At 36.3% G+C, this 10495-nt stretch overlaps 1 non-coding gene across 1 annotated transcript; it reads left to right on the top strand.

The window, feature by feature from the left end:
• The first annotated feature begins 1283 nt into the window (after positions 1 to 1283).
• trnae-uuc (transfer RNA glutamic acid (anticodon UUC)) lies at positions 1284 to 1355 on the top strand. Its single transcript has one exon. It is a non-coding gene; the product is annotated as a tRNA-Glu (tRNA).
• The last annotated feature ends 9140 nt before the right edge of the window (positions 1356 to 10495 follow it).

Genomic DNA, 10495 nt, shown 5'->3' with positions numbered 1-10495 from the left:
GACGAGCCGTCTCCAACCCGTCCACCAGATCATATGCGATTCCCACGAACTCAGTTGCCGCCGTGACTCAGCAGCAGCGGGACTGCAATCGCAAGATCACAGGCACGGACACACTCCTCGGAGCGTGCCCGGCGAGAGCAGAGCGCTTCACAGCGGGCTTTTTTCTTTCTTTCTTTTTTCTCTCGAGAGCCGACTTTCGCGAGCTCTGCTCGCTATTGATGCTGTTCATTATAATATCAGGCATAATATGCTTGTGTAACTGGTGTTTGTGCAACTGGCAAGCTCTCTGACGCCCTCCGTATCAATCTCCTCGGAGAAAGACAGGCGGAGCGTCGCACCCTCTCCCCGGGGGGGAAGTACCGCAGCGCGGGCTTCCGAAACCCCGAGAGCGGGCGCTGGATCTGGTGGTTAAGGAAGTAGATAGGGACGCGCCCGTCTACATTCCCTCCACCGAATCCATACGCGATACCCACGAGCACAGCCACCGCTCTGCCTCGGCGAAAGCGGGACATAATATTGCTTTTTCCAGTGAAAAAGTAGTTTCCTCTGAATCAGTAGAGAAACATAGATAAAGCACAGTTTTCAAGCGAAAACAGTCCAAAACAGTTCTGAACAAATATGTAAGTGGATTTTGCTGTGAGAGGACAACAGGGGATGGACTATTTCCCTGGAGGAAGCTTTATTATGGACTCATATTTTGTCCAGAAGTGATGGTTTAAAGTAAAAACAACATAATGATGGATTTGTTTCTTACAAACATGCAGATTTTTGCTTCACATAAATTGATGGACAGGAGTCATGGATTACTTGTGGATTAGTAAGATTTTTTTTGATCAGATTGAACTCTCATTCTGATGGCATCCATTCACTACAGAGGATTGGTAAATAGGTGATGTAATGCTAAATTTCTTCAAATGAAGAAACAAACGAATCTGGGATGGTTTAAGGGTGAGTAAATTTAAATTTTTGGGTGAACTATTCATTTAAGAGATAATCAGTGAGGTTATTTTTTAGTTCCTTAAAAATAAAGTCTGCCCTGATAGAACTGTTAATTTACATGCACTGTTTGTGTTGTTTACTTTGGAAACCAAATTTACCGTTGACTAAAAAAATAAAAATTAAGATAAAAATTTTTTTAAAACTTAAACTGGTTATTGAGATTTGTAAAATGTGCAATGTTTAATATAAGAAATTACACTCATACTGTGAGATATACACATATATGAGAAAAAAGTTGCAGTTGCATTCATGAAAAAATAAGTTATTAGATAAATTATTAGAGTTCCCATATGGTCTAGCGGTTAGGATTCCTGGTTTTCACCCAGGTGGCCCGGGTTCGACTCCCGGTATGGGAAGGTGGCCCGGGTTCGACTCCCGGTATGGGAAGATGGGCTCCTTTTTAGGGAAAGTTGTGGCCTAATGGTTAGAGAGTCGGACTTGTAACCCAAAGGTTGCGGGTTCGAGTCTCGTACCGGCAGGGGTTGGAGGTGGGGGGGAGTGAATGTACAGCGCTCTCTCCCACCTTCAATACGATTGTAGGTGGGGGGGAGTGAATGTACAGCGCTCTCTCCCACCTTCAATACTTTGAGCAAGGCACCGAACCCCCAAAAGCTCCCCGGGGCGCCGCAGCAAAAAATGGCTGCCCACTGCTCCGGGTGTGTGTTCACTGCTGTGTGTGTGCACTTTGGATGGGATAAATGCAGAGCACTAATTCCTAGTATGGGTCACCATACTTGGCCACATGTCACTTCACTTTTCACTTTGAAAATATTTTGTGTTGCCCAGAATCCAGCTTCCAAATTTTAGAATTATAATCACTAAAAGAACTATGCAAACCAGGTAACGGTGCAAAGCCACCAACAAACTTGCATGGCTATTTTACAATTTGGTTAATAGGTTGTGAATTCATACAAACTCATATGTACGTTTTGATATGTTCTGCTTATGCCTCCATGGTGGTTAGGTTTAATGGTGGACCGTCATGCTTGCTTTTGTGTGCAAACTTACACATTTTAGGAAAAATACAATTTCATAAAATAATACCAATAAGCCACTAATTCATCAAAACAAAATAGTTACTGTATGTTTTCTCGTGAGATTGGGTTGAAAAAAACACACAAAATCTGTCTGAGCAACATTTGCATGAAGCAATTAATACAAGTCCTGCAGGCTGAATCTGAGCACTAAGTTGTGGAGAAGCAGCAGACTGCCACAATCTGTTATACTTTAATAAAATATAAAAAAATATATTTAATGTATACTAAATAACACCACATAACTGGATGTATGCCTGGTTATAACACTGTTCTACATCATTTAATAAATTACTGCTGTCATGATCAATAGAAAATGTACACAAACATTTACCACCTGCTTTTTATATTTTGAGAATAAGGCCTCTATAATGAGCCTAATTTACATAGAAAGGCGGCATGCTTACACTGAAAATAATGACAATGACTTCATTTAAATACAAGTCAGTGCTATTTCAGAGTATTTAATGCTTAGTTAAACTAAGTGGTTATTGAATAAGACACAGTGTTTTACACCAAAATATTGTCAACAAAAGTGGTGCAACTGTTTAGTGAACTCAGCCCTCTGTTTTCTATTCCTTTCTTCTTTTTCATTCCATTCTTAATCCTCTTTCATTGTATAATGGCATTTTCCACACAATGATGCAGCCGACGAAAGGGACAAGTGAAAGCGTGACCTCATGTCTGAGATCTGATTTAATGCGCAGGACAAGGCACTGCTTCTGTTTGGCAAACAACACAAGGCATGCCAGTCAACCCACATGAGATCATTATAGCATCTCCCATGCGGATGTGCATCTGCATCAGTGTGGATTTCTATATGGTGCAAAGGACAATGTAAGAAATCTGCTTAAGGGCAGCATTTGCATGCCTGCTTGCAAGAGAGTTTTGGTTAACAGTGTGGCTCTTTAAGCCCTTGGTCGGCTGTGTTTTTCCAGCTGCTGCTCCTGGCATCGCTCTTCACAAAAGGACAGAATGCTTTAGAGAATGGGCAGGACTTACAAAAACAGGATTGTGCCTTTCAAGGCGGTCGCCAAACTGCTCATGGTTATTGAATAATGTTCTTTCCTGGAAAGTGCTCTTTAAATCAGTGAATGCATTGGCACATAACAACATAATAAAACACATTAACAAATAAAATGTATATTTCATTCTTTATTTAGACAAAAAAAGAGACTAAAATCTCGTATTTTACTGTGGACTCAGAAAGTATGTGAAAACCATGGTTATTGAATAATGTTCTTTCCTGGAAAGTGCTCTTTAAATCAGTGAATGCATTGGCACATAACAACATAATAAAACACATTAACAAATAAAATGTATATTTCATTCTTTATTTAGACAAAAAAGAGACTAAAATCTCGTATTTTACTGTGGACTCAGAAAGTATGTGAAAACTTGAACCACACACAAAAAAAATCTTTAGATAAAATCACATTGTTAAATAATTTAATCAATGGTAGTCTAATTCTTAACATTAATTATGGACTTTTGACAAACAGGAAGTCTCAAAATACTATTGTTGTCTTCTGAATTTTGATTTAGTTTGAATTTTCATTCAAAATCTATAACAAACTTTTGTGAAATATTTAGCAATTTTTACTTTATTTAACAAATATTAACCCGAATGTCATTTATTTTATTTTAATGCAATGACATTCGAGCATCTTTAAGTGCCTCCTATTACTTTTGGGGCCACTAGTTGAGATCACATGAAAATTTTTTTACCAGTGATTTTACTCTATTAAATAATAGCTGAAACTGCACATTTTTAAAATGAAGTTGGTGGCAGAAATAAAATGATGCTACAGCCACACCAATAGGTGTCAGTATAAAGTCAAGACCATTGCTATATCAGCCAGCAAGACATTTAATCTTTACCTTTAATTCCAATAAAATTGGCGTTTAAAAAAAACATCATAATAAAAATTGTTTCCCTTATTGTACCCTTATTACAAAATTCTTCCATGTATGTGTTTTATTAGATTATTTTGACCTTGCAATTAATAATTAATAAAAATGTCAATTTGATCTTCCGTTTATGACAAAAACAAACTTCTCTCTAGTGACATACAGTATGCAGGACTTCTCCAATCATTTAGTCCCACATCCCAACATCCATTCAACAATCGATGCATAGAACCTAGTCCCTGCCTTACATTTTTACTCAATAATCGCAATTCAAAAAAGATGTCAATACTTGTTTCATCACGACTTTAAAATTTCTGCAAAAAATAGGGGGGAAAAAACCGTGTCCTAGTTGACAGATTGGAAACATATTGTGTTAGGCACTCATAGCTGCTGGAGATTTCCAGGCTTGCATTACTGTGACAGATGCACTGATTATTGACAAACAGAGTGACTCAACAGTGTCGTTGTCGTCATAGTCCTCTGGTGATATGCGAACAGCCAGTGACAGAGATGCTTCATCTTTCAATTTCACTGCACAATAAAGAGTCTCTGAGCAACTCTGGTCCAGCGAGGTTTACTGGTAAAGCTTTTGTCATCATTATCATGTCAGTGCTGGCTAACCAGAGCAAACTGCAGATTCGCCGAGTATGTCACCCATCTACTCCTGCCGCATGGAATTACATCATCCCCCCATTTATCTTCATGAGCCATGGTCACCCAATCGTCTCTGGACACACTGGCCTCACAAACATAAACATAAACAGGAACCATGTAACCACTGCCACTAATGATTCTTATGTTGTTTGTTTTATATATAGTAAAGCATATACAGTACAGAAGTTGCATCTCTAAAATTGGATAAGCCATTACAAGCCACTGTAAAACAACCAACCAATATACTGCATGCACACCTTGGGACTGAACATCAGTTGAATTCTGCTTTAATGTGGCAGACTAATTAACTATATGACTTCTAATAAAACAAAACATTTTTTTTGTTGTGCCTAAGAACAACACTGAAATCAAGATATTTTTGTCTTGTTAATTCATTAATTTAAAAAATAAATAAATATCGTATGCTTGCTTTTACTTTTTAAAAAGGGTTTTGCTTTGCAAATGCATATTAATGTTTAAAGATCTGTTTAGACAATCACATGAAAGGGTTTCTTAAACAAAACCCTTTCATGTGCTTTCAAAAACCGTTTTGTGCTGCAAAAGTTTTGCTTTGTTTTCCAAAATATTGTAATTTTTAAAGACCTGTTTAAGCAATCTTGTACATTTTGTAAGTAAAATTTCTCAAACTAAACCCTTTGATGTGCTTGCAAAAAAGTTTTGGGTTGAAAATGTTTTGCTTTGTTTTCCAAAACATGTTAACTTTTAAAGACCTGTTTAGACAGTTTTGTATAATTTTGTTTCTTTTTGTTTGTTTCTCAAACAAAACTATTTGAGGTATAAAAAACTTTTGTTTGCATGTTTGACACATTTGTCAACCATAGACAGCCTAAAGTTAAACAAAATTAACTATATCCTTGGGAAATAATAGTTTATTTTTTATTATTAATATAAATGATTTAAAATCATTAAAAAAAAACATTGATCATATTGCTGTTGCTGCTGTCTTTTAAAAAGTTATTTGGGGTGTTCATGTTACAAAGACTTTCATAGCTTACTGCTTTATTTAAGAACTGAGAAAAGCATCGACTCTAGCTTTTACTCAACACTAAATAAGTTACTTTAATACATTATTTGTCTTCTGAGCTGAGGAAATCTTTTCCATATACTCTTGCACTGAGTCGCTTTAGAGTGCCTTTAGTGGAGATCCTTGGAGTGTCTGATGATTTGTTCGTGTGAATAATGGATTCGGGCTTCTTACACTGCTGGTGATGAGTGACTTACATTACAAAGCTTCCCAGGCTGGGGATGCAGAGCTCACCTTTGCATGAACCCACTCATATTTGGACACTGGGACTTTTTCTCATCTTACCTGAAAGCGGATTGTGTTACAGAAGCTGGCTCCTGCGAAGCGCTCCTTATGCTGTAAGTCAAGCTGCCGAAGGGCCCTATGATGTAATGCTGAACACTCAGCAAAGAGCTCTGATGATATCAGCCTCTGCAGAGCCATCAGCATCACCCTCCTCATCCTCATCCCATCACTCTTCCTTATCACATCACTCTTCCTTTCCAGACAAATGCAAATCTTGTCCTGCACATGTAAAGTATTGGTGTTACTCTAAATCTAAAGCAACAAAATCTAAACAGTGCAATAAAAATGTATTGGCGAATTCTGTTCAGTCAAAAATGTGGGTGGTACAACTGATATCACAATGAATGATCTCATCTGAATTCTTCTATTATTATATATGTTTTATTCTATACAAATATATTGATTTTCGTTTCACTTGTTTCAAACTGACACTTTTTTTTTTTTTGCAAAGCCAAGGACAATGTTAGTTTGCTCATTTTAGGCTAAGAAAATGCCATGTGGTTTGTCAAACTTGCAACACCTTGATGTATAAATTAACAATGCATGTTAAAATAAATAATTACATTTGAATTCTTTTTCACCTCTGTAATATATAATGACAATTTACAACCTAAAATGAAGAATCATTAAACGTTAAAAATTGTATAAATAGTGAAAATAGTATAAATGTTTCATATGAACAAAACCATATGAAATCAACATTACTACAAAGAGTACATTTCTAAGAATTTGACATGTTTAAAACTATATATTTCCCTTTCCTTTATTATGGATACTCTATTTGCCATTGACCAAAGAATGTCCACAGTAACAAAAATCTTGAGTTTAAATCACTATTAATTATATAACAGAATTATATAACAGTATTGATGGCCCTAGTCTCTGTCATTAAAAAGTGCAGAGGAGCCTTAGAATACTGAAAATAGAGGATTTTAGAGTTACGAGCTGTAAGTTTCCCGACATGTTGCAAGTTGACACGCAAGCTTAATTTAACATCACAACTGACAAATGTATGGAATACTTGGAGTCAGATACGCAAATGATTATATTTTGACGTCACTACAGGGAAATAACCTGTGTCGCTTTCGTCATAGTCCTCTGGTTATGTCTGGTGATATGTGAACAGCCAGTGACAGAGATGCTTCATCTTTCAATTTCACTGCACCATAAAGAGTCTCTGAGCAACTCTGGCCCAGCGATGTTTACTGGTAAAGCTTTTGTCATCATTACCATGTCAGTGCTGGCTAACCAGAGCAAACTGCAGATCGCTGAGTATGTCACCCATCTAATTCTGCTGCATGGAATTACATCATCCACCCATTTATCTTCATGAGCCATGGTCACCCAATCATCTCTGGACATACTGGCCTCACAAACCTAAACAGGAACCATGTAACTATTGCACTGCCGCTTGAAGATTCTCATGTTGTTTGTTTTATATATAGTACAGTATATACAGTACGGTAAATTGGATAAGCCATTACAAGCCACTGTAAAACAGCAAGCCAATATGTTGCATGCATACTTTGGACTGTACATCAGTTGAGTTCTGCTTTATCAAGGCAGCTAACTACAAACAATTCATAAACTAATGAACTATATGACTTATTATTATTCTTTGTTGTGCCCAAAAACAGCCCTGAAATCAAGATATTTTTTGTCTCTTTTGTTCATTTGTTCATTAAAAAAGTTTGCTTGCTTAGCTTTTTTTATTCTTTTGTAAGTGTATTAAAGAGATTTGCTTTGCAGATACATTTTAATGTTTAAAGACCTAAAAAAAAGTTTTGTTGCAAATGTTTTTTTGTTCTCCAAAACAGGTTCATTTTTAAAGACCTACAGTATTTAGACAGTTTTGTAAAGTTTTGTTTCTTTTTTTGCTTGTTTCTCAAACAAACCCCTTTGAAGTGCTTGCAAAAAAAGTTTTGCATTGCAAATGTTTTGTTTTGTTTTCTAAAACATGTTAATTTTTAAATACCTGTTTAGACAGTTTGTATGTTTTTGTTTCTTTTTTGTTTGTTTTTCAAACAAAACTATTTGATGTGTAAAAAAGACACAAATAACATTTTGTTTGCATGTTTGACACATTTGTCAACCATAGACAGCCTAAAGTTAAACAAAATTAACTATATCCTTGGGAAATAATAGTTTATTTTTTATTATTAATATAAATGATTTAAAATCATTAAAAAAAAACATTGATCATATTGCTGTTGCTGCTGTCTTTTAAAAAGTTATTTGGGGTGTTCATGTTACAAAGACTTTCATAGCTTACTGCTTTATTTAAGAACTGAGAAAAGCATCGACTCTAGCTTTTACTCAACACTAAATAAGTTACTTTAATACATTATTTGTCTTCTGAGCTGAGGAAATCTTTTCCATATACTCTTGCACTGAGTCGCTTTAGAGTGCCTTTAGTGGAGATCCTTGGAGTGTCTGATGATTTGTTCGTGTGAATAATGGATTCGGGCTTCTTACACTGCTGGTGATGAGTGACTTACATTACAAAGCTTCCCAGGCTGGGGATGCAGAGCTCACCTTTGCATGAACCCACTCATATTTGGACACTGGGACTTTTTCTCATCTTACCTGAAAGCGGATTGTGTTACAGAAGCTGGCTCCTGCGAAGCGCTCCTTATGCTGTAAGTCAAGCTGCCGAAGGGCCCTATGATGTAATGCTGAACACTCAGCAAAGAGCTCTGATGATATCAGCCTCTGCAGAGCCATCAGCATCACCCTCCTCATCCTCATCCCATCACTCTTCCTTTCCAGACAAATGCAAATCTTGTCCTGCACATGTAAAGTATTGGTGTTACTCTAAATCTAAAGCAACAAAATCTAAACAGTGCAATAAAAATGTATTGGCGAATTCTGTTCAGTCAAAAATGTGGGTGGTACAACTGATATCACAATGAATGATCTCATCTGAATTCTTCTATTATTATATATGTTTTATTCTATACAAATATATTGATTTTCGTTTCACTTGTTTCAAACTGACACTTTTTTTTTTTTTGCAAAGCCAAGGACAATGTTAGTTTGCTCATTTTAGGCTAAGAAAATGCCATGTGGTTTGTCAAACTTGCAACACCTTGATGTATAAATTAACAATGCATGTTAAAATAAATAATTACATTTGAATTCTTTTTCACCTCTGTAATATATAATGACAATTTACAACCTAAAATGAAGAATCATTAAACGTTAAAAATTGTATAAATAGTGAAAATAGTATAAATGTTTCATATGAACAAAACCATATGAAATCAACATTACTACAAAGAGTACATTTCTAAGAATTTGACATGTTTAAAACTATATATTTCCCTTTCCTTTATTGTGGATACTCTATTTGCCATTGACCAAAGAATGTCCACAGTAACAAAAATCTTGAGTTTAAATCACTATTAAGAATTTGACATGTTTAAAACTATATATTTCCCTTTCCTTTATTATGGATACTCTATTTGCCATTGACCAAAGAATGTCCACAGTAACAAAAATCTTGAGTTTAAATCACTATTAATTATATAACAGAATTATATAACAGTATTGATGGCCCTAGTCTCTGTCATTAAAAAGTGCAGAGGAGCCTTAGAATACTGAAAATAGAGGATTTTAGAGTTACAAAGGATGAGAACCACTGTAAAAATGCGAGTGACATAAAGCGAATGCTTCATCAGAGGAAGGTGACGTGAATATCAGCTGTGGTGCCACATGTGTTGTGGTAAAGAGACTCACATGTGACTCATTTATCACATCATCTATGTACACTGGCATCAGTCTCTTAGAGAGGAAAGTGGTCATAACCTTAATTTAACTTGTGGATACATGTGCACCTGTTTTTAAGGGTTTGTTTGCACTTAATGAAAGGTGGCCCTTACTTCATATCCTCTCAGTGGGGCACAAATGGGCAGTAAACGTATGCCCTTTTCATTCAGTTTCAGTGAAATTTATGAAATACAGTTTCAGATCCAACAGGAAGTGAACAAAGTTTAGTGAATGTGTGAATGCAAAAGTGCCTTTCTAGTCCTCTCCCTACCCTGTCTTCCCCTTAATGCTCAGAGGGTGTTTGTCAGGAAGACTGCAAGAAGCCGCATGAGTCATGCAAACACTTGTTGTGATGTCATGAGCAGTTGAACAGCACCTGTCTCCCCAGAACAAAGTCAGAGGCGGTTCGCTCTTGCTGCCTTATGGGCAAGATTTCATCAGCTACATGTTAGGTCACAGAGGAGCCATTTCCAAAAACAGCTTTGGCAGAAGGAAACGCAGTTCCAGCATTCACTTTTCATAACTGTATAGTAGCATAGTTTAAACAGGGCCAATTTCATATTCCCGTCAAGTTTCCGCCATAAATCAACTTTATTTTCTGCAAATACCATCACAAGTTCAATGAACACATTGCAATATAAAATAAAGGAACATTTGGGGTGAGTAATATCATGGGGCAGTGGATTTTTCATAGCTGTAATAACAAAGGTGAACTCAGATCTGTTTTTTTGTTTGTTTCCGCCATGGAAAACAAAAAAACTATTGCGACTTTTTATCTCACACTTCTGACTTGTTTTCT

This window comes from Sinocyclocheilus grahami, unplaced genomic scaffold (assembly GCF_001515645.1).
Source record: "Sinocyclocheilus grahami isolate Dianchi unplaced genomic scaffold, SAMN03320097.WGS_v1.1 scaffold293.1, whole genome shotgun sequence".
Classification (NCBI taxonomy): Eukaryota; Metazoa; Chordata; class Actinopteri; order Cypriniformes; family Cyprinidae; genus Sinocyclocheilus; species Sinocyclocheilus grahami.
Note: the sequence above shows the minus strand (reverse complement) of the source record. Positions and strands in the feature narration are given on the sequence as shown.